This window comes from Ochotona princeps, chromosome 10, assembly GCF_030435755.1.
Source record: "Ochotona princeps isolate mOchPri1 chromosome 10, mOchPri1.hap1, whole genome shotgun sequence".
NCBI classification, from domain to species: Eukaryota; Metazoa; Chordata; class Mammalia; order Lagomorpha; family Ochotonidae; genus Ochotona; species Ochotona princeps.
The window spans coordinates 67,947,731-67,969,201 of NC_080841.1; the positions used below are offsets into that span (position 1 = coordinate 67,947,731).

Here is a 21,471-nt window from a genome sequence, read left to right on the forward strand (position 1 = left end):
AAAGTCGACTGCTACTGCGGACTCTACATCTGGCCCGGCCTTGGGTACGGTTTTTAAAATCCCTCTAAACCCTGATCCCTTCATTGATGACACATGACACCAAAGAATGTGGCAACAGACTGGGCACTGGAGGATGATCAGCCTCCTCCTCCTCCTCTTCTCTCCTCCGGGACCTTTCAGGTCTAAGCAAACCAGCCATGTAAACAGCAGTGAAAATGGAAATAGCTAAAAAAATAACTGCACACACTGCTTCTCGGCCTTTTGACTGAGAGAGATCAAGTGTAAAAAAAAAACAACTCCACAGACGTGAAGATTAAGAGAATACATAAGACAACCAAAAAAATCCATTGTCACAGACCAAGAAAGCCAGAGTAGAAATCATCGTTGTGTTTGTACTATTACAGAATCACTGGGAAAATACTTGTGTTTTTGTTTTGTTTTGTTTCTAAAGTCATGATGTAGAGTGTGTTTTCGAAGGAGGCAGGTCACATCTGTACTTCCTGATTTGAACTTGTTCTCTGCTGCCTGATTTGTGTGGCTCAGTGCTGTCTCCGAACAAGACCTCCGAACTCAGCACAGGTGAATGTAACTGCTGCCAGCCAATGGTGTAGTTCAGTACTCCTATGTATGGATACCTCCACGGGTGTCGTGTCCCATGGGTGGGGTTGTGGGATCAGAAGCAAAACAGTCACCAAGGCCTTTGGCCCAGGCAAGTCGCAGAGCCTGGACACTTTGACTCCTTCTTTGAATTTCCCCTCTGCAGCTAGGCTCTCCCTCTGGAAATTTGGGTGAGGTGCCCTTGGGTGGATGTGAGGAGGGGATGAGCCTGACTGGGAAGACAGGCTATATTCACTGCAGGGAAAGGCAAGGGGAGCTTACAGTGGGGAGACTCTTGTGAGCCTGCAACCATAAAATGAAATAGATATCAAATGCAATGCTAAGAATATGAAAACACACAGTGTGATTTAGAATGTGACTTTAAGTTTTGGCTTAACTGTTACTAAAGTGCATCTCAATAATGGTGTCATGTCCGTGTGCCTCTGGCTGCTGGTGCCATTCTGTAGGATGGGCACTGTGCAGTGGTACATGTGGGCAGTCATTAAATACCTCAAAATGGTTCTGTTAAAGGTCATGGTCACCAGCATAAATTTTACTTACTATTATGAGTCAGGAATGTACAGGAGTAGACAATGATCTCCCTGCACCAAATGCAAACTGGCTGAAATGACTGTAAGTTGCTGGCTTAGGAGCAAAGAGATCCAATTCATGAGGGTGAAACTGAAGACTCAGATCATAAAGCAATCCATGCTGAAGCCCAGGAGGACATCATCTTCACCTACACTTTTAAGAATGCTCAATCTTCCATTCATGCACAGCACAGGAAATATTTGTCTTGGCAAGTAGCAATCTGATCAGGTCACTCCTCTCAGACACCCCTGTGGGCTTTTCATTGTATGAGAGAGAGGGCTCCACCTCTTCAGGGGGCCTCCCCTGGCTCTCCGAAATGTGGTCCAATTGTCTCATTCCTCTGAGGATTTTAATCCTGGCTAAGGATCAGAATCACTAGGAGACCTTTAAGAGATAAACAGGCTTGTGCTTCTCAACCCAGAAATTTTATTTTGCCGTCCTGGGCTGTCATTGCAGGGCATATGCAGCTCTAAACGTATGTGGGTGATTCTCAGGTACTCCCAAGGTGGAAGCCCTGATACTTCTCATCCTACCATGTTACTCAACATGAACTGACCCTACTGCTGCAGCCAGTACTGCTTGCTTGTCATGTTTCTAGTACCTTTCCTGTTCTGTGAAATCTCACCAACTGTCCTGGCAACCATGGTCAATCATATGGTCTGACCATTCTGATAATCCAAAGTTTATTTATTCCTTTCTTGGCAATGAATAACCCCTGTGTTCACTTTGACGATTTCCTTGGTATTCTGTTCCCTTTCAGACTACCAAGGGAAGGAAAACTTTCCGTCACATCTTTAGTCCTACTCCCTCATCCCAGGTAAAGACAACAGTCTTAAGCAAAAAGCAGACACTCACAGACGTTTGATATTTGTGATGACTAGGGAAATTAAATTCTCTGAAACGTATGAACTTTTTTTTCTTTTTCTTTCTTACAGTTTGACAACCTAATCTCTCAACTTCCAGGACTGTGTATGCAAATGCTGACATGTTTTTCTTGGGAAACATCACTGTGCTGTGCAGAAAAGATAATCAGCAGTCCATGAAAACTGATGTGTTGTCAAATATGGGGCGGTTCCGATCAACATTTCCTTCCCTATAGACATATGTATTTTCCATGTTTCCATATTCAATTCCCCTACGTGTGCACAAGAGTGTCTCATGTGGTGATAGCTGACTTACAAGAGGCCCACTCATGTGAAAGAACAGTGTGGGTGCCCTGTTTATAATCCTAATCCACTGTGGCAAGCACCAGAACAGCGAGGACCCCTTTGCTTTCAATTTAGATGACCTGGGAGTACCAGTCACCTGCAGGAAGTATCTCCTATGCACGTACTGAAAACCAAAATGCTACTCTTCTGGAGGGAGACCATCCAACACACTAAGCCATGACCAGAGCCCAGCGCAGGTGCTCTTACCACCTCCTTGTCCAGAAATTACCCTCTCTTGCTGCTACAGCATGGGAGAAGCACTGCCATATACAGGGCTAGTATGTCTTACAAAAATAGTGTTGTATGTGGTGGCTGCCTATAAGTTAAACAGTCTTAGAAGGGGCTGGCTGAGATCCTAACCACTATTTATAACACAGTTTTCGTGGGGGAAATGCTCTCTGCATTCCAAACAACAGACATGAGCTTTTGGAATACAGTTTATTCCTTAGGTCGGGATAAGACTTTATCTTGTCTGCCGCACTATGGTCAGTATTTTCCGAAGATATGATGGCAGCCAAGCGTGCCTAACAGAAATGAACAGTTGCCAGGAATATGGAGTGTATACATAAGGATGAAAGACCAAGGGAGTGATGGCAGAAGCAGCCAAGAACACTTGAGATTTGTTCAAGAAATATTTACTATGCACGATGAAAGGCTATGCTAAATGTTGTGGGAGACAAAAATTAGACACGATGTTTGGTTTTATAGTCCTTGCAACCCAGGATAAGGAGATAAGACTGGTGTAAGCATACACCATAAAGTAGCATGGCAAAATGTGCTGAAAGCGTGAGTAAACATAGCATTCGGTAAAGCCAGCAAGAGTGAGAAAGAGCCAGGACACCTGGTGGAGCAGGCAGCAAGAGTCTCCTGCAAAAGCATGCATAGTGCTTCTACACCTGGAATAACCAAATACGTGTGTGTGTGTGTGTGTGTGTGTGTGTATGCACACACGCACGTGCGTGGGCAGGGGCACAACAGGCAGGTGCAGGAAGTTCAGCAGGCTCAAGCAGGTAGAGGCTGGGCAGGGGGCTTTGAATGCCAGTATAAGGAATGGCAGGTTTTTTTTTTTTAAAGTCAAATGCCTTTTTTTTTTTAAGGTTTATTTTATTTTTATTACAAAGTCAGATATACTGAGAGGAGCAGCGATAGAGAGGAAGTGGAGCTGCCGGGATTAGAACCAGCGGCCATACGGGACCAAGGCGAGGACCTTAGCCACTAGGCCACGCTGCTCAGCCCGAATGGCAGGTTTTTAAACCATGTTCTGTGGGAAGATTTATCTGAAGAACAGAGAAGGGAAGACAAAAATAAACATAGAAATACCATCAGGAGATTGTCATGAGGTGAGGTTAGTTAAGATGATCTTGCAGGGGCTGGCATTGCAGCAGTGAGTTGAGCAGCCACCTGCAGTGCTGGCATCCTGTGTGAGTACTCATTTGATTCTCGGCTGCACCAGCTGCAATCCAGTTCCCTGATACTGAGCCTGGGAAAGCAACAGAGGATGGCCCAAGTGATTGGATCCCTTCCACCTACATGAGAAAACAGGATGGAGCCCTAGGCTCCTTGCTCTCGCCTAGCCATTTAGGGAGTAAACCAGTAGATCTCTCTCTCTCTCTCCCCCCTTGCCCTCTATAACTTTGCAAATAAAATAAATCTTTAAAAAGAGATGATCATGCAAAGCTGAATTATGAACAAATAATTAATAACCAAGTAAGGTTCAAATGATAGTTCATTGACAAAAATATTCCCTTTAATGACAACACATACATCACTTAGAAAAGCTGAAGACTTTAAAAACTGAAAAACAAGATACTGGCCCAATGGAGAAGTCATTTTGAGAGCATCAGATTTGGCACATTGGACTTATGATAACATTCATTTCCAAAATAATACTACAAGTTTAAACACTGTATTTTATGAGCATGTGGAATTTAGTAAGAAATCATGCTTTCACTGCTTTGAAAAATTCAGTATCCAAGGTAACTATACTATGTTCTGAGAAGTTTGAGAGTTGAGAGAATATCAGGGTAATGGACTTAATTCTTTGCATTTTAAATATATCTTGAGCTGGTGCTAAGAGCAATAAAAGCTAACTTACCAGAGGCAATCTGGCTTAGAAGATGTCTTCTAACGTCAAAACTTTAGTGTTGGATGAGCCATGCTGTTCATTCATCTTTATCTGAAAACAAACATAATGAAAATCATGAAACTAAAAGAATTGATAGGTAGCTTGCAGCAGCCCATTAGATGATTATACCTGAAAGACTATAAAAAGTTATATGAGTTCCTATAAAATTGACATCAATCAGACAATGTATAATTTAAGAACCTAAAATAAAAATCTCAGGCTGCACTAAAGGGCTTCTAAATCAGGAGATATAATACTTTCCCTTCATATATTTTTACATCCATCTCCTAAAAATTCTGAAAAACATATTATTAGATATATGAACCTGGTTAGAACAGAATTATTTAAAATTCAGCTGACATTTGAGTCGAAGTCAGTGTCATGAGAAGAAAGGATGGATGAAACTGAGTAAGATATAGTTCTCAAAAAAAAAAAAAAATTCTCACTTCCCCAGAAAACCTATACCAAGGAAAGGTCAAAGTGCCCTGAATGATACAAAGTGCTCTGGGAATTGGGAGAGCGTTAACTACCATAGGGAAAAAAATGTAGGAAGGCTATGTGTTACGGATAAACACAGCAGAGAGCCGAGGGCTAGAATTTGGTCTTGAAATCTTCAAATTGAGTACTAGATTCAGGAACACATAGGGCTTTGCTGTCTAGTAGTCACCAAGGCTTTTCAATAGAGAACACATTCAAATTTGCATTGTGTTTTTCTTTGAACTTACATTTTAACAAGATGGCTCTGGTAAGGATTCTTAGCTGACATGAGAAGATTCAAAAGTCATTTAGACCTGTTATATTACCCACCAGTAAAATGGAAAGAAGCCATGGCTATGCCAATAGATGAAAATGATTAAAAATTCGCTGAAGGTTGTGTTTGATGGTGAGACTCAGAATAGCTACCCAATCAGTTATGTGTACTGACAACTACAACAAGCACTAATAGTCAGCTACTCAGTTACCAGCACAGGATGTCACAGGCTGGCAACAGATCCATCTGCTGTAAGAAATTGACAAATCCAATGACTTCCTTCAGTTCTAACATCATGTTCTAGAGCTTACATAGAAAAACTATGGTGGATGGCTATCGCATAATAGGTTGAGCCGCTGCCTTCAATGTGACCATCCTATATGGGTGCCGGTTTGAGTCCTGGTTGCTCTGTTTCCTATCCAGCACTTTGCTAACGTGCCTGGAAAAGCAGTGGAAGATGGCCAAAGTCCTAGTGTCCTTGTACTCAGGGAGACGTGGATGAAACTTCAGACTCAGCAATTGTGACCATTTGAGAAGTAAATCAATGGAAGCAAGATTATTTTCTCTCTCTCTCTCTCTCTCTCTCTCTCTCTCTGTAATTCTGCCTTAAATGAAATCTTTGAAAAGAGTCAGGAAAAAGAAACAATGATGCACTCCTTTCCTCTAAGCAGTTTCACCTTCAGAGTATTTGTGTGGTCTCTCTTGCTACAGCAAGTCAATACAATAGATTACTCTTGTCTACTCTCTTTAAAACTATTTATTTATCTGTTTCATTTGAGCAACAGAGAGAGGAAAAGGGAGCTTATCCCCCACCTGCCAGTTCACTTCCAAATGCTTTAACAGATAAGACTAGGCCAAGCTGAAGAGGAGCTGGGAAATCAATCCAGTATCAGGGCCTAAAGCACTTGAGCCATTATCTACTGTCTCCCCTTTCCTGATCTTATTACTGGTTGACTTCCAGGATACCACCCCAACTTCTTCAACAAAGTTTGCATTGGGCTTTAAACCATCACTGACTATGAAAACCAAATTTAAATTTCTGGAACGGAGAGGGATGAAGAATCACAAGAGAGTAGAAGATGCAGTTGTGACATGAATGGGAAGGAGGTGAGTGGTGCATTACCCATGGGTTATGTGACCCGGGCAGGCAGGGCTGCTGGGACAAACCAAGTAAGAAGAGGGAAGCTTGACGCAAGTTGGTTTTCTCTGTTTCTCTCTCTCTCTCTCTGACTCACCTGGTCTGTAAGATAAGGCAAAAGACAAACAATCACCAGTCTCTTACCCTCTCCTAGAACCTGTTGGCCTAACCCTAGATGCATCCTCAGAAAACTCAACATGGCAAGCTAAGTCACTCCAGCTTCACGCTAAGCTGCTCCTGTGTGGGTTCTTTCACCTCCTTTCCCCACAGATGAAATTGACATTCTTTTTCTGATCTTCACATCAATCTATTTCTCAAAGGGGACTGAAATTGGAAAAAGGAAAAGTGGGTGATTAACAGGCTCCCCCAAACTTCTACTGCAAGAATATATAGTAAGTCAACAGAAGGTCATGTGAAAGAATCTGTATAGCAAGCCACAGCCCAGGAATATTCAAGGCTTAATACTGAGATCTAATTTAGTTGGAAAATGCTACCAGAAGTGGGGACGATTTATAGCTAAGCAGTCAGTGCTTATATTCAAGAGATTTGTGGTAAGTTTCATTTTCCGAAACACCTGCTCATTTCATATAAGCTGTAAAATGTATTAACATCTGAGTAAAGCTGTTCATGATATGTTCTTATCCTTTAGCTATTTCCTGGCTGTCTAGCGATGTCTCTTTTTTTATTTTATCATGTGGATTGGAACGTTCTTACTTTCCTTGGTAAGAGTTTGTCAATTTTATTAATATTTTCAAATACAGAACTTATAGATTTGTCAACTTTGTTATGTCTATTTTAAAATTCTGTTGCCTTTTCTCTGAGTCCAAATATTTTTCTAGCTTCTTAAGACACAAAATTACATCACTACATTTTAATCTTAAACTTTAAACGTAAGAATTTAAAGCCATACATTTTTTTCTTAACTACTACTACTATGTGCCTCATGAATTTGATATTCAGAATCTTTTCTAATTTTTACTGTATTTCTTTGACTATTACTCTCTCATGATTATTAAGAAGTTGTTTATTTTCAAGCAAACTGATGACTTTATAATTACCTTTATATTATCTGTTTCTAGTTTAATTCTACATGGAACATTTATTGCATGACTTCCGTACTTTGCAGGTCATTAAAATTTGTACTTTGTCCCAGAACATGTTCTGTTCTGGCAAAAAAAAAAAATCCATGTATATGGGAAAAATGTATGTTCCATGTTATTAGAGAATGCTCCATAAACAGCTACAGGTCAAGTTTTTTTTAAGTCTTTTATCCTATATTATAACCTTGCTGATTTTAAAAGACCTGTTTCTTCCATTAATGACTGAAAAAAGGTTGCTAAATTCACTTACTAAGCTGATGGACCCATCTATTTCTCCTTTTTTAAAAAAGTTATTTATATTGGAAAGGCAGATTTACATAGGAGGACAGACAGATGGTCCATCTGCTGGCTTACTCCCCAGATGGTTGCCATGGCCAGAGCTGAACCAAACTGAAGCCAGGAGCCAGGAACTTCCTCTGAGTCTCCCATGCGGGTGCAGGGTTCCAAGGCTTTGTGTCATCCTCCACTCCTTTCACCACGCCACAAGCAGAGAGCTGGATGGGAAGTGGGGCAGCCAGGACACAAATCAGTACCCAAATAGGGGTAGATAGGGGGTTAGCCAGTTCAGTCATTGCCCAACTCCTATTTCTCCTTTTATTATTATTTTTAAAATTTTGAATCTATGCTGTTAAGCACATATAACTTTAGAAGTTTCTGTATTCCAACTGGATTGACTCTTTTATCATTATGAAATGCTCTCTTTACCCTTCAAAATACTTTTTTACTTTGAAGGCTGTGAGCATGATATTAACACATCAAATTCTTTTAGTGTTTGCACAATACACTGTCTCCCATACATTTTTTTATGTAATATATGGCAATTATGGTGGTTTTTTTTGTTAGTCTCCAAATTTTTGGTGTTTAACCAAACCATTTATTCTATATATCAAGAGTTATTTACTAATACATAAGAACATCTTTCGCTTAGTTTTGTTTTCTTTCTAAAGATTTATTTTTATTTGCAAGGCAGACTAATAGAGGTGGAGACACACAGTAAGAGAAAAAGAGATCTTTCATCTACTGGTTGATCCCCAAATATCCATCAAAGCCAGGGTCCAGTCAGATACAGCACAGGAGCCTGGGACTTCATCAGAATCTCCCATGTGGGTGGGAGGAACTCAAGCACTTGGGCCATCAGCTGTTTTCCCAGCAGCATCATTAGAGAACCAGATGAGAAGCCGGGGGACCAGGATTCAATTTAAGGCTCCTGTCTGGGTTGAAGATGGTCCCAACAGCAGCTTAAACTGCTTCACCGTTCCAAATGTCCACAACAGTCCTTCTAATTATCTATTTATTCTGCCTCCCTTTTTGATGAATCAGTTCTTTATTGACCCATTTTATTTCCTTTGTTAGCCTTTAGTATTGTTGAAAATTTTTAAGTTATTTAAAGCTATTACCCAAGAGATTGAAAAGTCTTGGACATGCTACAGCTGATTTTTACTACTTCTTGCCCAAGCTTAAAATATCATTTTAACCACTTCTACCCACTTTTACTTTGTTCTACTGCTTAGTATTTCTAACCTTCAAGCAATACAAGACAGTTGTAACTATTATTTTTAAATAGTCAGTATATGTGTCTAAGCATATGTATATATATAATTTATGTATATATGTGTGTATGTTTATGTATACATTCATTCATATATATGCATATGTGCACATATACATTTATATGTGTGTGTGTGTGTGTATTTGAAAGGCAGAGTTACAGAGATAGAGTGGGGTAGAAACAGAGATCCTCCATCCACTGGTTCATTCTGCAATGGCCAAAACAACCAAAGCCAAAGCCAGGAACCAGGAACTTCTTTTGGGCTTCCCACATGGGTGCAAGGGCCCAGCCATTTGGGCCATCCTCCACCAATATTACAGGGCAAAAAGGGGAATTGGATGGTAGTTAGAGTAACCAGGACTTGGACCCACGTGGGCTACTGGTGCAGCAGGGGGTGCTTCCACCATGCCATAGCACCAGCCTCAAGCCCAAATTTTATATTTACAAAAGACTTGGTCTCTGTCCTTCCTTCTTGCCCTGACTTTCTGCAATTCCATAGGACTTCACTTCTCAGTGTCAATGTCTAGTCAGCCTGAGAAGGTCTCCCATCTTTTGTCTAAAAACATCATGATTTTGCCTTTATTAAAAATTCATATTTCAGGCTGCAGTATTTTCCTTCTCTGTACTTAATTCATAATTTCTGCACACCCAGCAGCCATCGATCTGACCATCGCACCTGTCAGGGAATGTTTGCATTGGTTGGTCCAAGATTTGTCTTTGGTTTCTCAAATGTCACTGTGACATAGTGTGGCTTTCTCTACATGCACCTTACTTGGGCCTCATAGGTTTTCTGGCACATCCTGTGTGGGATGTCTTTCATCAGTTTGGAAAGTCATTGAACATTACCATCTCAGATACTGACTTGGCCTCACCCCTTTCCTCCTGGACTCCAGTTACATGTATATTAGATGAACCGACTCAAACTTCTATATCTTTAATTCTGTTCTGTTTCCTTTTTCTTTGTGGTTTACTCTGTATATTCTTCTAATGACCTGCCCCTGAGTTCATCAGTTTTATTTATTTATTTGTTTGTTTGTACTACATCCCTTTTATCACTAAGTTCAAATTGAACCTTAATTTCAGATACTGTATATTTAGCTTTAGGATACTCACCTGATAAGATTTTTGCAGATCCCAAGTTGACATTTTTTTATCTTCTCATCCATTCTGTTAGTCTGTCCCTTTACTTTTTGTTAAACATCCTTGAATCACAAAATCCTTCTTTGGTAATCCCTAGGTGTCTGAACTTCCTCTAATGTCTCTTCTTGTCACATGACATAATTTTAAGTGCATTCTTACTACTCTGTGTTTAACAATTATGGGAACGGAGGACAACGCTAATTTGTCTCAGCGAGGCTCCATCTTTGTTCTACTGAGATACGCAGGTCAGGTGAAGAGAGGCTAGACCCTGTCCACTTGTGGATGGATCCGAGGTGAGCCTTGTGGTGTGACTGTTGTGGCAACACTGATCTCTTTCACAGACTGCGCCCTAGTCATTGTGAAACTGCAGAGTACATCTCCATGCATGTATAGCTCAGCTTCCCTGTCTCCCGGACTGCCCCACAGTTTAGCAAACAGCCCAGGGGAGAAGACAGCTGCGTGTGTGATGGCTCTCATCAGGTTAGACTATGGGATCATTGAAACTTCAGTAGTTCTTTCCCTGAAGTAGAGCAAGCTTGATCTTCACCTAACACCCACGCCAAGCAAACACCTTCCGCAGCCGTCTCACTTCAAGGGGCATTTTCATTTCCAGAAATTCAGTTTGTGCAGGCTGGCATCCTGGTGCAGTGGAATCAGTTGCTGCCTGTGATGCTGGAATCCTATCTGGGCTACTGTTCAAGACCCAGCAGCTCCACCTCTGATCCAGCTCCATGCTAATGCTCTTGGGTAGCAGGGGAAAATGGCCCACTGTTTAGTTCTTGGGCCCCTGCACACCACGTGGGAGACTCAGAGGGAGTTTTAGGCTCTTAGCTTTTGCCTGGCCCAGTTCTGGTCATTATGGCCATTTGGGAAATGAACTAGTGGATGGATGACCTAAACATCTCTATCTCCTCTTTATAATAATCTGCCTTTCAAATAAATCAGTAGATCTTTGTTTAAGTTACTGTGTGAGATTTTAAAATTGACACAAATATTGTGACACTCCCAACGAAAAGTGGAAAACATCTGGCCCATTCTCACCCCTCCCGCCTTTGAGTCTGGGTGGACTCCTCTTACTAATTAATACGCAATGCTATGGTTTGACTATTTGTACCTCTGAAATTGGAAGTTTACCATTTAATGTCTTAGGTCAATGGTAACAAGCAGGTGGAATTTAAGGCAATCTCTGTATTTAGAGGTAGGATCTCTGAGAAATGATTAGATTGAATTACTGTTCCCACAAGTGAACTATGGTGGCTTTATCAGGGGAGAGGCAGGTCAATAGACAGATGTGTTCTCCTGCCACAAGCAGCTGTATACCCCTGTGGGACTCCACCAGGAAAAACAAGACCACCAGCGGCTCAGCCATACAGCCTGCTCAGTTTAGGACTTTGAATCTCCACAACCAAGAGACGAGGTGAAGTTCTTCCTTTTACAGTTACTCTGCCTCAGGAAAGTAATGAGAAGTTGACAAACAACAGGTGGTTTTAATACTGCAGCAACTTCTGGACAAAGACTCGAAGAGGATGACAGCTTTACTCTCTTAAATCGTGGAACATTCTGAAAGCATTGAACTAATATTGCCAAGGGTAAATAAATTTGATTTTTTGAGGCTTCTGTTTTTACCAATGTTTCTTAATATGAATGTTTTGTATTTTCTATTTTATTCATTTTACTTATTTTCTACCTTCTACTTATTTAGGGCTGATTTTTTTAAGCTAGTGTTCTAAAACTCTACATTTTCCTCTGAGCAAAACTTCACCTGCACCTTGTAAGCAATGATACATTTTCAGGTTGATCACATTCAAAATCTTTTCTGACTTTTCTTGTAATTTCTCTGTGAACTGTAATCTCTGAAAAGCATATTGGGCAATTTTCCAAAAATTGGGATCGGGCCTGGTGCAACAGTTCAGTGGCCAAATTCTCACCTAAAACGCACAGAATCTCATATGGGTGCCGGTTCATGTCCCAGCTGCTCGATTTCCCATCCAGCTCCCTGCCTGGGAAAGCAGTGGAAGATGGTCCAAAGCCTTGGAACCCTGTATCCACATGGAAAACCCAGAGGAAGCTCCTGGCTCCTGGCTTCAGACTGGTTCAGCTCCGACTGTTGTGGCCACTTGGGAAGTGAACCAGCAGATGGAAGATCTTTCTCTCTGTCTCTCCTTCTCTCTATAAATTTGTCTTACAAATAAAAATAAATAAATATTAAAAGATTCAAAAAATTAAAATAAAAATATTGGGATCAGTATTCTAGATAGTCCATTGCTACTGATAGTTAACATAATTTAATTATATTAAGAGAAAACTTATTAAAACATGTTTTATGATCTAACATATGATCTACTTCGGTGAACATTACTTGTGCACATTAAAAGAATTGTACAAAGCTACTTAAAAAGTTTGTAGAAATATAATTGAGACAAACTCATTTACACGCACAAATTTGAAATGTAATACAAAGGAACTTTAAAAATAAATGGAAAAATCTATGCTATGAATAGATCATACATGTATTTCAAAAATTCTTATTTTGTTTTAAAATAAAGGCATATTTTCAGTCTGTTTCTCACGAATTGAAGTATTCTCATATTTTGTTGTTATTGAGTACAGTTTACTATAAATACCAACTAAATCCAGCTGGTTAATAGTGATATTCCAGACTTCTCTTTTGTTATTGTGTTTGGTGTTCTGTCTCATTCTTTTTTTATAAATAATAATGTATATTACGCAAATTAACCTATTTGTAAAAATAGAGCATAAAAAGAATTAAGAGTTGAGTACAAATAAGAGAATAATTAAAATACACTTTAGAATTTCACTTGTAAGTATGAAAGGTTAAAACTTTTCTGGGAGTCTTCACATGATGATTAACAAAGAGATAAACTGAGCAAGTAATCCTTAATTTCTTCGATTAAATATGGTAGAATACTTGTAATTACGTAGGAAAATCACCAACTAAACATTTAAAAAATCATAAGGCTAAAACAATACTCATTTTGTTACTGTGTAAAAATTCTACTGATAGTTTAAAGGTTGATGAACAAATTAAGTCAATTACATCCTTGTTTCAAACAAAAACAAACATAAGGCACACAAACGGGTATTGTCCATGATGTGACAGTAAATGAGGTATTCTGGCTATGCAAATACATTAGATAAACAAGTTTTCCCTGTTGATGATTATTTTTATGAGTCACATATCACTAAAATCAGAGATTAAGAACGACTTTAAAAACTTTGTTCAATATTCTGTATGAAGTACTTTAGAGTATTCTGGCGCTTTTTTCCCCTTAAATCTAACTTCTGAGGAAAATGCATAACACACACAAAGCTAATGCCATCTCTTACAAAAATATATTCCTTACCCTACTGCACCTAATATACACAACTATAAAATCTGTCAAGGTGAACACTCCTTGGAATTTCTTTATGTATAAAATATAGCAAGGCAAAGGAAAGCATTATATACAAATGGTATTTGTACATACTTAGGTATTCCTATATTTGTGCATAGTACTTTCAGTGTAGCTGGAGTACAATTTACCCATGTAAACAAAAACCCTTCAGAAGCAAGCAAAGCAAGCAGAAGCACCCATTCTTCAAGTTATACTTGATGACATACAAGAGCAAGTCTCTGTGATGGTTCACCCTGTTCCCTTGAAGCAACACTTGTGCCAATAGAACCTGTTTGACTCATTCTAACAAATGCTGAGCAAAAGTTGCTGAAGTATCTATAAGGAATGTTACAACTATGCATTCTTTCTTTGTGTTTTGTCAGTTTTTTTTTTTTTTGCTTCAGCTATTTTAAAGCACTGTTACAGAGTTCATTTGAAATATTAGGTCTTTTGGGTTCAGGAAATTCCTTCATCATTTGTTGATTTCAAGGCCAGTTTCCTTACTGATTAGCGCTTGCATGAGATTTCTTTCCAACTATAGGTTGCTACTTGAAGAGGACGTCTCATATAAAGCATCGTGAGTAGTTCCTTCCGAATTGCAGTTTTGTTGTCCACAGTTTCATTTAACCCCTCACTACCAATAACTCACAAACAACAAGTGGGAAATTCTAGAAATAACCCATTCCTACGTTTTACATGGTGTGTTCTGAGTAACATGATGGAAATCTCATAGTATCCCTCTGCTACCTTCCCAGGACATGAACCATCCCTCTGTCGAGCGTTATCTATGCTGCGTCTACCGCCTGCCCATGAGGCATTCGGGAGCCGTGTCAGGGATGAAGTTGACTATTGTGTTATTGGGGTGCCTTACTTCACTCCAGTCCTATCTAGTGTACCACTGTCATCCCAGCCTAACTACTGCAGAATATCATACTGGAGAAGTTCCCCATAGGTTCTCTGGCTGACAGTTCCCAGTGAGGCCCCTCTGTCATGGTGTCCAGAGTGTGAGGAAAGCCCACTCTGCAGCTGACCACCACAAAGTGGCCTCTGCCTACGCTACAAGAAGGATAACCACTCTCTGGATCTGTCTGCACCAAACTGTGCAGTATAGTAAAACAGCTACTAATCACCTCCTCAAGTCACTGTAAACAACAGATTTAGAGAACTCAAACAGAACTTGGTACATGCAAGTGAAGCTCTGCAGCAAAATCTTAAAGATGTGCAGTTTGGCTCTGGAAGCAGGTGGTGACTAGGAGCTAAGAAGGTCCGGAGAGGACCATTAGTGGAATGCTTGAGTGACATTAGAGAAATCATTAGCAAAGGATGGAGAAATGACCATCACTCTCATGGTGTGGTGGAAGGTCTGCAACACTGACCCTTTCCCCAAACAGAAAATACACCCGACGGAGCACATCTGACTGAGCAGACATCCAGGCAGAAGGCTCCAGGTGTGGCTTCTTCAGCCATACAGGATAAGTTACGCACAGAGAATGATAAACAGAACAACTAGTTCCTGCTCAGATCAGATGAATTTAGAGCAAATATAAACAAGGCTATGCTCTTTACAAAAACAAAACAGGTTTTCATGCTCATTCTCTGCAGAAGGGACACTAAGAAAAATCAATGTGGATGTGTCCCCTTCCCTAGTGGAGAGCGTTAATAATTTCATACACACGAAGCCCATGAATTGTTAAAAGCATCTTGTCAGCTGGGATGGACAGGGACAGAAATAGTACCAAATGGAAAGGAGCTCCTGGAGTTTAAACTTCTACAGGCAGACAGGGACCTGGGGCCAACAAGACCAGCTGCCTGAGAAAAAGCAGAACGAGAATGGGTCGCCCATCAGAGGGTGAAGCCTGGTGCTGGGGAGACTCCTATGCTAACAAGGGAAGTAGCAATCTCAGGATTTCAGTCTGCACAGTCCGGGGAACAAATCATGGGGTTCACCACTGTGGGATGCGAGGGTGCTACGCCTGCCTGCTTCTTGGTGTCAAACAACCGCCTCCTCACAGAGCTGAAGAGCTTCTTCTGTGTCTTGGACTGATTTACAAGATACTGGATTGGAAGCCTGAGGTTTAAGCCAAGGTGTTCTGAAAACGGAGGAATTTAAATCATTTGCATCCAGAGGGTTATGATGGGCTGGAGGATTAGAGATGTCCACAAATTCTTGGACTCTCTCCCACTGACAGGCCATGGCTATGTCCCCTCTCAGTGGAACGGAGAGGGCTCTGGGACAGCTTTGACAGGGTATGGTGGAAATGGCAAGGTGCCATTTTGTGGGCTTGAATCCAAAGACTGACAACATTCACCTCCTGTTTCTTAGAAGTCTGTCTGGAGCAGAAACTTTGGTGGTCTCAAAGTCATGCGCAACCAATCCTCCATGTCTCCCCAGGCATCAGGCCTGTATTGGTTGTGTAGTAGTCCACACACCTGGTGAATATGATCCAGTTATATCAGTTAACGCAACAAAAACAGAAAAATCACTTAGTCGCGACTTGCCCAAAATCTCAACCTAGAGAATCAGAAACAATGTCAAAGACTTGTTTTCCATTACAAAGTATAATACTGTAAAATTATACTGTAAAGTATAATATTAAAGTATAATAAAGTAATGTACTGTTATTGTAATGATTTTTAAATTTAGCTGTTTTATTTTTTTGAGATGTTGCAGAATATCTCGTCATTCACTTCTACATTCTAACTATAAGCAGACTCCTAAACGTATTCATTTTGTAGAAATACTTTACAAGGTTCATTGCAAGGTAAAATCATTTCCTAGTGATGCAAAGGCCCATTTTCACTGCATTATTAGAAAATAAACCATTTCCCACACATAATGAACTTCGGCAAAGTTGTGGAGTTCTAACCAGTCATTTTCTTCTTTTTATATAAACTAATGAACATATACAATTGAATTCAAGTATTTATGCTCAGGCTGTCCTGTGGTTCATCTAATAACTGGTTCTTTAGATGTCTCTCAAGACTGAAGCAAGAGCAGGATCACAAACATAAAATTAAAACATTTTTAGCAACTAGGACAGAAATTTCCCAGTGCAACATAAAAAATGTCGATGTACTGAGATGACACAGTGTGGAACAGGTAAACACTGTTAATACAGTGATAAGCCAAATACATGCGTATGTAAGTGTATAATATCCTTTTTATAAATGCCTGGCACCTGGATGTTTACTGTAGTATTAATAGATGAAAATTAGAAACTTCATTACACAGTAATAAAAAACAAATCTCTAAAAAGGAACTAGAGGAAATACACTTTAAGTCTACATGATTTATATTTGACACATAAATTGAATTTAGAAATATTTATGACAAACCATGTGTCATAAACTTCGAGAAAATTTATAAACAAGCAAAATTTATACACAAAGAAAAAACCCACCATTTCAAGCTAATCTCTTTTGACCTTGAATGGTCCATCGGCCAAGATATTGTGGAAGAGCCAGGATGATTCTTCAGGCAGAATCTTGACACATCGGCCCACAGGTCCACTAACAAGTGGCAGTGGTTCCATCTAAGTCCTTTTGTACTTCTCAGACTCCCCAACCTGTCCAAGATGATGCCAACTGTCTCTAAACTGGGCTGCCCACTGCTCATCTAAAAATGCCTCCATCACGAACATGCAAGAGCGTAACTGGAGTCCAGGTACTTGCTAAGCTTACTGCTACTCATTTTCACCCAGAGATTCTGCAGGACTGCTAGTCTATCTAGTCAATTCACTCACTGGACTGAGTCACTAGCCAAGAGTGTAACTGAGGGACTCAGCCTTTCCCTGCCCTTGCTGTTCCCTGTTCACCCAGCAGGGCTGTATTCATTCAATCCTGTGGCTGTCCAGCCATGACAGCAAAGGGAGCCCTAGGAGACAGCTCTGCAGAAGAGTACTCAGCTCCTCACTGTGAAGATACTATTGCGGACAGTGTGGCTGCCATCACACTGTAAGTAAAAGGCTACATTGTCCTTTGAACTGTGAAGATCCCTTAGAGGGATCTCCTTAGAGGGCTTAAAGCAAAATTCATGATCCACCTCAAGCAAAATATGGGGGCTTTTCTAAGATGACTTATCCTTACTCCACTGTGCACCAGGTTTTTCTAATTCACTTATTCTTTTCCCACAACATTAAGATAAAATTTTTATACATAACATTTGTTTTGGTGACTTCATGCAGGTGTGCAATCATCACTACAATCCAGCTCTAGAATATTTCCATCACCCTTCAAACTTGAGTCCACGGTGGGTGCTGGCTAAGTTGGGTGCTGGCTAAGGGAATGGTTTCAGTACTGGGCTCCAGCCCCTAACTCCAGCCTCCTGACCTTGCGACCCTAGGACGATACAGGTGAAGGTGCAGGGAACTGGATGCCTGCCGCCCATGTGTGAGTTGGCCAGGTGGATTTCCCAGCTCCCAGCATTGGTCTTGCTCTAACCCTGGCTGCTCTAGGCATTTGCGGCGTGAAACAGCAGATGAGAGCACACAACTGTATACATGCTCTCACTCTACCTCTCAAGTAAATAAAAGAAATAAAAGATTTTTTTTAACATTACTTGACTCCATATGCACTTAATCACTGTTCCTGCCTCCAAAGACCCAGTTGAGTTGGATTCTCTTTTCTAAACATTTCAATTAAAGAGAAATCATATTATAGTCTCGAGTCTGGCTCACTTCACAGATGACAGTATTTCTGGTGCTGTCCAAAGGTAAGTACCACTTGGCTCTTTCTTTTTGACTGATGCATGACATTCTTAGACATGGACATTACCACACTTCCTTTACCCAGTTAGTAGTTGAAAGACAGACTGTTTCTTTTGTTATGAGCAAGGGTGTCTTGAACAACCACAGCCAATTGTCTGTGTGTATGGATATGTGTTTTCATTTCTCTTGGGTAGGTTTTAAGATATGGACTTGTTAGTTTTAAGGATGCATTGAAAACAATAATGTCAGGCCTGGGAAAGCAGTTGAGGATGGCCCAATGCTTTGGGATCCTGCACCCGCCTGGGAGACCTGGAGGAAGTTCCTGGATCCCGGCTTCAGATCAGCACAGCACTGGCCATTGCGGTTACTTGGGGAGTGGATCATCGGATGGAAGATCTTCCTCTCTGTTTCTCCTCCTCTCTGTATATCTGACTTTGTAATAAAAATAACAAATCTTAAAAAAAGAAAAAATAATGTCAATATCAATAAAAGCTTGTAAAAATAGTATCAATATTGTTGGAGCAAATACTGAGCTTTTTGGTGAGACTTTTTTTTTTTTGGCTGTGCCCGTCAGAGACTTTTGGAGATCTGTGCTTCCATCTCCAGACATTAGGTAATGCAGAGGGTCACTCACTAAAGGAGTGGGCTTTATCCCACTAGTTGAGGGTCCGAGCAGACAAAAGACCAACCTCCCAGGAGATGACCTGGGCTTCACCTGCAACATAGGTTCCACCTGATTTTCTAGAACATTGGTTTTGGCCTCAAACCAGAACTCGTTACTCAGCCGACAGCCCATTGGTCTCCTCCATCAGATTCTCCACGTCTCCCCAGCTCTGTGAACAATTCCCTCAAGTACCTTCCTACATACACATACACACAGTAGCTATTATTATCACTTTCTATTGCTATCAACTATGCTTGAAAATTAATAGCTCCACATCCTAGACACTCTATGCTGTCTTCTTCATTACAGCTGTCTCAGTGGGTAATACAATCTGTCTCCTATATTATAATGTCAGCCACCTTTTCACATATTCACGTGCTTTGCTGTTTATGAGGTTTAGTTTTTTTTCACTCAGTTTTCAGTAGGATTTCTTGCCACATGATGGAGTTAAAGTTCTTTGTATGTTCTAGTTAAAAGTCCTTTATCAAACATGATTTGCAAATGTATTCTCCAAGACTGCAGCTTGTCTTTTAAAATTTTTTTAAGATTTATTTTCCTAAAAATCTATTCATTTTTATTGGAAAGGCAGATATACAGAGGAGGAGAAACAGAGAGGAAGATCTTCCATCTGATGATTCACTCCCCAAGTGACCGCAACGGCCGGTGCTGTGCTGATTCGAAGCCAGGAGCCAGGAATCTCCTCCAGGTCTCTCATGTGGGTGCAGGGTCCCAAGGCTTTGGGCCATCCTCGACTGCTTTCCCAGGCCACAAGCAGGGAGTGGATGGGAAACAAGGTCGCTGGGATTAGAACCGGTGCCCATATGAGATCCCTGCGTGTTCAGGGCAAGGACTTTAGCCACTAGGCCACCATGCTGGGCCCTATTTATTTATTTATTTATTTATTTATTTTATTAGAAAGGTAGATACATAGAGAGGAGCAAAGACAGAGAGGAAAATACATCCAATGGTTCACTCCCCAAGTGGCTGCAATGACTGGAGCTGAGCCAATCTGAAGCCAGGAGCCAGGAGCTTCTTCCGGGTCTCCCACGCAGGTGCAGGGCCCCAAGGCTTTGGGCCATCCTCGACTGCTTTCCCATGCCGGATGGGAAGCAGGGAGCTGGATGGGAAGCAGGGCCGCAGGGGTTAGAACCAGCACCCATATCGGATCCTGGTTTGTTCAAGGCAAGGACTTTAACCGCTAGACTACTGCACCGGGCCCCTTTTAAATTTCTTAACAAGGTCTATTAAAGCATAAAATCTGGAGGCAAGCATTGTGGAACAACAGCTTAAATTGCCACGCGATGTCCATGTCTCATAGGGGAGTGCTGGGCTGTACTACCTGCAGTCCAACATCCTGCTAATGCGCTTAGAAAGGCAGATGATGTCCTGAATGGAGTGCTAGGCCATGCTGTGATGACGCTGGCCAATTGTGCAAGATCTGACTCTATTATGTCTTTCAAATAAAAAATTAAATAAAAATTTTAAAATCCTAAACGCTTAAATTTAACAAAGTCAACTTTACCAACTTTTTATGGATTATGCTTTTGGTATCCTATCTATTCTCTATCTAAACCAACATTACTGAGTTTTCTACTTTTTTTAAGTTTCATAGTTTGAACTCATATATTGCAGTTTGTAACCCATTTTGACTTCATTATTAAATGTGGTTGATTTCTGTATGTGAATATCGAATTATCTCGGCACAATTTGTTGCAAAGATAATCTTCTTTCTATTTAAGTATCTTATTCCCAGCTCTTCCAAAAATCAAAGAATGAAAAATTACAAGGTTTACTTTTGGACACTCAATTTCATCCCACTGATATATGTGGCTAACCTTAAACCATTGCAAAGTTTTCTTGATCACTATCATTCAGAGTACATTTTGAAATTGTGAAGCATAACTCCTACAATTTCATTCTTTTATTTACTTAAATTGCATTTGAACCAACTCCACAGTGATTATATGACATATGCACTGTATTTTGCGTAGGGCAATATTAGAAATACCTGTAAGACATGGCATGGTGGTACCGAGAACAAGGGATACTAGTTTTATTTAGTAAGATTTCTTTTACTTCTTATGTTATGGCGGATTTATTTATGAATAACATGGCTTGAAAATTTTAGTATTATCTACACAAATGGATTTCAAAAACACCAGACAAGGGGAACAGTCATTGATGCAGGTGGTTAACAAACCACAATTCACATCAGAGCACATGAAGCCAATTCCTGGTACCAGCTCCAGTCCAGCTTCCTGCTTATACAGATCCTATAGGTAGTGGAGATGGTTCCAGTACTTGGTTACCTGTCATCCAATGGCAAAGCTCTAGTCTGAGTGCCCAGCTTGTTTCCTTATCCTGGCCCAAGGTCAGTAAATGGTGCATTTGGGGAATGAATCAGTGGATGGAAGTATTTTCTTTTCATCATCTACCTGTTTTTCCTTTCAAATAAATTTTAAGAGAATTAAAGATTAAACAAACAAACAAAAAAGGGATAAAGGAAT

The 21,471-nt window shown here is 40.5% G+C and overlaps 1 protein-coding gene across 1 annotated transcript in view; it reads right to left on the minus strand.

Moving 5' to 3' along the window:
* Nucleotides 1-21,471, minus strand: part of ZNF438 (zinc finger protein 438) — a 137,321-nt gene that overhangs the window by 67,685 nt on the left and 48,165 nt on the right. Inside the window, exon 3 of the mRNA XM_012927909.2 lies at nt 4,492-4,572. The gene's annotated coding sequence lies outside the window, so the exon portion shown is untranslated. The remainder of the gene's footprint in view (nt 1-4,491; nt 4,573-21,471) is intronic.